The sequence below is a fragment of the Homalodisca vitripennis genome, chromosome 8 (genome assembly GCF_021130785.1).
Source record: "Homalodisca vitripennis isolate AUS2020 chromosome 8, UT_GWSS_2.1, whole genome shotgun sequence".
NCBI lineage: Eukaryota > Metazoa > Arthropoda > Insecta > Hemiptera > Cicadellidae > Homalodisca > Homalodisca vitripennis.
In genome coordinates this window covers 118254645-118260841 of record NC_060214.1, presented here as the reverse complement: position 1 = coordinate 118260841, position 6197 = coordinate 118254645, and positions in this window count along the sequence as shown.

Genomic DNA, 6197 nt, shown 5'->3' with positions numbered 1-6197 from the left:
ATTGTTGCCGAACCGATAAGCAAATATTTGATAGCAGTGCAGTCAGCTGATAGTTACAAGCGATAGCAATCAAGGTCAACCGCCACAGACAGTGACACGGGTACCAACCCTCTTACACTCACACACTTCAACTGTTCATTCATTCTTCACTGTTCCTTCGACTGAAGCTGAAGTGTTTAGTGTTATAAAGCAATTACAAAAATAAACGATCCTAAGGCTTTCATTCTATTAACAAAAAGCTTATCAATCATATTACACATTATATTTCCGGAATTTTAAGTTTCATAATTAATTTAAGCATACAAACGTGAATATTTCCTGAACAGGTGAAACAAAGTATGGTCATACGTTTATTTAAGAAATCAAACTCAATCGATGACTCCAATAACAAATACATTGGACAGACAAAAAGAAAATGGATACAAGATATAAAAACCATTACTCCCATATTAAATTTAACACAGGAGACAAACCTGGAGTCGCACACCAATGTATTAATAAAGCAAAGGACTCACCATAACAAAAGAAAACCTAAAATTATTACAACACGTTAACACACATAGATATTTAAATGCTTGGGAATCCTATTACATAAATCAAACAAACACTGAATATGTATTAAAGCAAGAAGATACCAATACAAAATTCAATATTACTTTCACGAAGATTAAAACAATAACTTTACAAATTTGTATAGTATGATTTTAGTAATAAGCTATTGTAATTTGCACACTACGCCACGCAGGACTAATTAATATTAAAATAAAATGCTTAAATATTATTATAAATAAAGTTACATTTGTATTTACTTTTGTGATGTGTCTGAAGAAGATAGCGTTGCTATCGAAAGGCCTTAATAAAAACAAATACAAAGTTATAAGTATTGGTTTGTGTGTTTTCATGCTTTGCTCGTTTAACTTTAAATCTATTTTGGTTAAAGTAATTTTCATAATTATACTGATCCTCCTCTAGTTTTTTAAACTTTGTGTCCAATTTTAATTAACTTTCTTTTTTATGTTTAATCTCCCGTTTTTTTTTTTTTTCAAATATTAAAAAGAACCAAATTGTAATTTTATTATATAAACTGCTACACAGAAATCATGGGGCGCAGCATGTTGATGAATTAGTTGAAATTCTTAACTCTGTTAATATACTACTATATCCATATAAATTTCTTTGAAACTGGCCGTGTTACTGGAATTTCGGTCAAGATCATTGCAATGAACATTTGGTTATATTTAAATTTAAAAATATTAATATATTTTTATTTATATAGATATATAATATTTGTGTAGTTTTGCATTGCACTGCTTGTAAATTTTGCTACATCTATATTTCATGTCATAAATTAATGTACACTGTTTTAATTGACTTAATGGAATAAATAAAAGTTTATTTATTCGTGCATGATGTATTTTCCGGTCCTTTCAAAGGTAATGAAAATCCATGCCAATTTTCACTCATTTCCAGGATTGTTGTGAATGCATTTGCTCCAAAGGTGCTTACAAACTGTTTATCGGTTAAAATTTGTTTCAAAATACACTAATATTAACTTTTTATGAATACATTCATCCTTACAGAATGAGTAAAAAACTGTTTTTCAAGGTCCAAAACAATGGTTAGATGATAATGGATGACAGTCCATATAGAAAGTCCAGTCAAATGTAGGTCCATTCACGGACCAGGTATCTAGATTACTAGTATAGACAACTGTTAGCGCCTGTTCTATACCTAACAGCGAACTTGATTTTGTAATTTACTTTAATAACGATCAAGTTCAATTTTGCTAGAAACTGATAAAAAATTAAGAACGTAAGTGAAGTGAATATTACATAACATAAAATGAAAAAGAAAACGTAAGTAGATAGTCTCTGGCGCGTTCATAGAAATGCATGTGTTTAGACAAACACTGTAACAGATAAGAAATCTATCTACAGTGGCTGTATATCAAAGTTGATACTGGGAATACGAGTGCTTTGCGTGTAAAGGAGAGGATTTTTTTTACACTTATGGCATTTTAAACGTCAATACAATACATTAAATAACCATCCAATCTATTGAAAATGTTTATTGGCCTCCGCGGAAATCGAAACCGTGACGTCTCAGAAAGAGACTCAGCCTCTAGGCTACGGTGAAGGTTGTAGTTGTTAAAATTGAAATAGAAAAGATATTTTAAAAAAACAAGCATTTAAATGTTATAACTTTGATGATAGCTCAGAGTTTTTAATGCCTTAATGTTCATGTTTACTTTCCGGAATTTAACACGAGTTTTAATACAAAAAAATGTGATCAACTTTTTCTTTCTTTCTCTTTTTACATCATTTAGGATTTATTTACCATAAAAGGTTATTTACCATAAAAGGTTATTTCCAAGTTTTCATTCCGTAACCATACCTCATGTTCTATAGCAGTGATGTATCAAAGATGCCAATTTGGGGGGTTACATAATTGGGGGTGGGAGTGCCGATGGCCGAGTGGTCTAAGACGTTGGACTTGAGTCTGAGCTAGAGATAGCGCAGGTTCGAGTCCTGTCTGTGACCGTTGCCCTTTTTATCAGAACCATCCACCTTGTACTGTATCGACTCTCCCCCTTATTCTGTTTGATAAGATCCTCGCACATGCCAGTGGCCCATGAGGACGGGCAGAATAAGGCATAAAAGGAGATCGGCTTCTCCTTTTGTTAAAAAAAAAAAAAAAAAAAAAAAAAAAAAAAATATTTGGCTACTCAGAAATTGTAGTAAAGAAAACTCTTTCTGCTTTAACACTTTATGTCCTCGTCCATACTTTCAAGGACGCAAAGCTTTGTTACTACCTCTATGTTAAGTCTATGATGGATGACGTCAATTAACGAAGATAGTAACTTTCGTAATCCTGTAAGATTGGAAATCATTTCTGGGAACATATCAAAATTAGGTCCTAACATTAATTAAATTCGTAAGCTTAACCACCAGGTATATCAAAAAAGCAGGTTTACAATTATGTACCTTTATTTATTCTAATCCCTAAAATATTCATTAATGTACCTATAGTTAAAACAATGTAGGAGTACGCCACACATGTTGTAACAGGCTTCACCGAGGTTGCATCCAACATGTCAAGATGTCCAGCAGATAATAGACAGACAAATGTACATAAAAGACATGATTACATCCCCCAGGTCAATAGAGAAATTGTGTCAGCCTACTGAGTGACGTCAGTAAAATTCCATAGTCGAACACATATTTTTGCCTATGTATGGATATGAATTCTTGTCTGTGTAGAAATGAAGTTTCATGCCAAATTCAAAAATGATTTAAAATCACCCAAAGATAATTATGTATTTTTGGGATACCATTGGCGGAGATGTGCAAGTGCAACTTGGAGGTCAATTTCTAAAGGTGACTAATAGTTTCAAGAGCCTGGGCGTAGTGTTCTCTCACTTTCTCTGATCGTATCACCTATGTGACTCATCTGGCTTTTGGGAAGACTGAGAGGTTTGTACAGGCACAGGTCCATCTTACCAGACGATGCGAAACTACAACTTGTCATGTCTTTAATTTTATCAGTGTTGTATTACTCTTCCTGACTTTGAAAATTGCATTACCGAAGAAGGAATCCAAAAGCTGCCAAAACTGCCGTGAGGTTTGTCTACAACCTTCGTAGACGTGTCAGCATTTCGAGATGCTGCTGGTCTTTTGCCGCCAGCTGTTTTTTGCAAGATGCAAACTTGCAATCTTCTCCACCATTCGCTCAATTAGAGCCGCTGTATCTACTCTAAAGGGTTTTGACACGGGAACAGGGCTCTGTACGTAGTACTCGACGAGATAACCGCTTGCATTTTCCAAAAGTTAGGTTGGAAGTTGGTGGGAAAAGTTTTTACTATTTTGTCCCAAAAAAGTCATCGACCTCCCCAGTGACCTTCAGCTTTTGGCGCCCCTGCAACTAAAAGAAATTGTTTATTTTGAATTTGTAAATGAATGACTGAATGCTGATGTAAATGTAAATTGAATAGTATTTTGGTCAGTTTTATATGTATTTTAAAAATTTTGACGAGTTATTATGTAAAGCACTCATTGCACTAAGAAGCGCTCGTGAATAAAGGAATTTTAATTATTATTTATTTACCGTATGTATTGACGTGTCATATGTTCAAACCTCAATTTCGTAAATTTTGTTAAAAAATATAATTATTCTGCTTTTCCTCTTCGTAATTATGGCTACTCATAAGACCAATGTACAAATGTTCACGAAAGCTCAGCCAAATTCCATACACCATAACAGAACTCGGTGTTGCCTACACAGAAATTTCTATTAAACTTTAATTTAATTAAGCTTCATGCACAATTTTCATTCTACAAGTCAGTTTTTTTCTTGATTATCGTGCGGACAGCCAGAATGAAATTAAATGAAATTTTTCCAGTCCCTTGAGTGATAGGCTTCGCTAACGCTCAGCCAATAAAGAAGGTTCTGATCGAATGATTAAATGACCGAGTCTAAATTAATACGGCCCTGATATAACCAACAAGGATAGTATGCTAGAGATACCGCTGAGTTAATTGGAGTTTCGTTTATTCTTCAGGTTGGGAGAGAGAAACTACTACAAATTTATCAATTTATATTATTTTATTTTAGTTCTTCAACTAAAAATACTTCAAATGTACAGTGTTCTTTAATGCTAAATTTATTAGTGGGATTATATTCTTGTCATTGGATTTAACATTTTTCTCAGACGTTTTGAAGATTGACCTTATCCCCCTCCGGAACACTTTCTGAATTCGCAACAATTACCCCAAATTTTTCCTACACATACTTAGTTATTCGTTAATTCCTGCTGTTTTCACAAAAATTCCTTAGTTTAGCAATAGTAAAAACTTGTCAGCCTTAATTCAATGGGTAAGCCAATGATGACCTCAACATTACTGTAAGATTGTACAGAATTACGCATAGCTAGTATTAACTTCCATATCAATTTCTTTGGTACCAGACTTTAGGATTCCATTACAAAGAAAAGGCTGACAGGAAAATTCTCTCGCTTTGCAGCTATATTGACAATAATAACGAAACGCCCGTACTTGTTCTAGTAATGCTGTCAATACTACGACCATAACAATTGATCGTTAAGTTCCAAGAGAATGTTATCAAATTGCTCATCAATCCATGAAAATCATTGTGCTACTTTCGATGAAATATACCTTTTAGTGTTGATATACAGGGTGCTCATTTGAAAACTTCAAACTCGTATTAAAAGACTTATAGCCCAAGTATAAAAATTCTGTAGACGGGAGTGTATAGCCATAACCATAAGCCATATGTTTATTTTCAACAAGATGGAGCTCCTCCATATTATGCTCTTGCTGTGCGACAATGGCTAGATGCACACTACCCGGATCACTGGATCGGTAGAAGAGGATCAATTACTTAACACCCTTAGAATTGTTTTGTGGGGTCACTTGAAATCAGTAGTTTTTAAAACAAGACTTGGAAAACAGGGTCACTGCTGAGTGCAGACGCTTAATCATAGAAACTTTTAGAAAGGTTAAGCAAGAATTTGAAAATAGGTTATTTACTTGAACAGCAATGGCTACCAATTTGAACATTTGATTTGAAGTTTACAAAGGATTTACAACAGTATTCAGTGAGTAATTTTGTTATTAGCAGTAGTAATGTAGTTTGTAGACTAATAATAGTTGAGTAAGAAATTGCATTATTGGCTGCTGATACAAAACGGCTTGGCCGATTTCAATTTTTTCTACCAAAGTACAGTATTTTTATGAGCATGAATTTGAGGTGTCACAAGGTATTAGTTACCACTTCAAAATTTTGACTTTGGGTACGGGGGAGGGAGCATGGGGGTGAGCACCCCCAGTTTGAAATTTTTTTTGTTCCCCCAATTACTACTATACACTCGCGAGGTTCTTCTCTTGTTTGCCCCGAAATACTAAAACAAACCCATAGAAACAATATTTTAAAGTCAACTGAAAGAGTTCTTGATCAGAGGGGAGTTTTACTCGGTTGGAGAGTTCTTTGACACTAGTTTAGAGTTTTAGCGTGTTTTTGTTGTTGTCTGGATTATTTTGTTGATTTATTTCATCCTGTGTTAACTGCCTTGTAACTTTGATTATATATTTGACTTAAGATGTTTTAAATCTGTTTATTTTAAAATGTTAGAAATGTTATTTTAGAATCTTAAAATTTGTTAAGTTTAAGTTTAGTTTTAG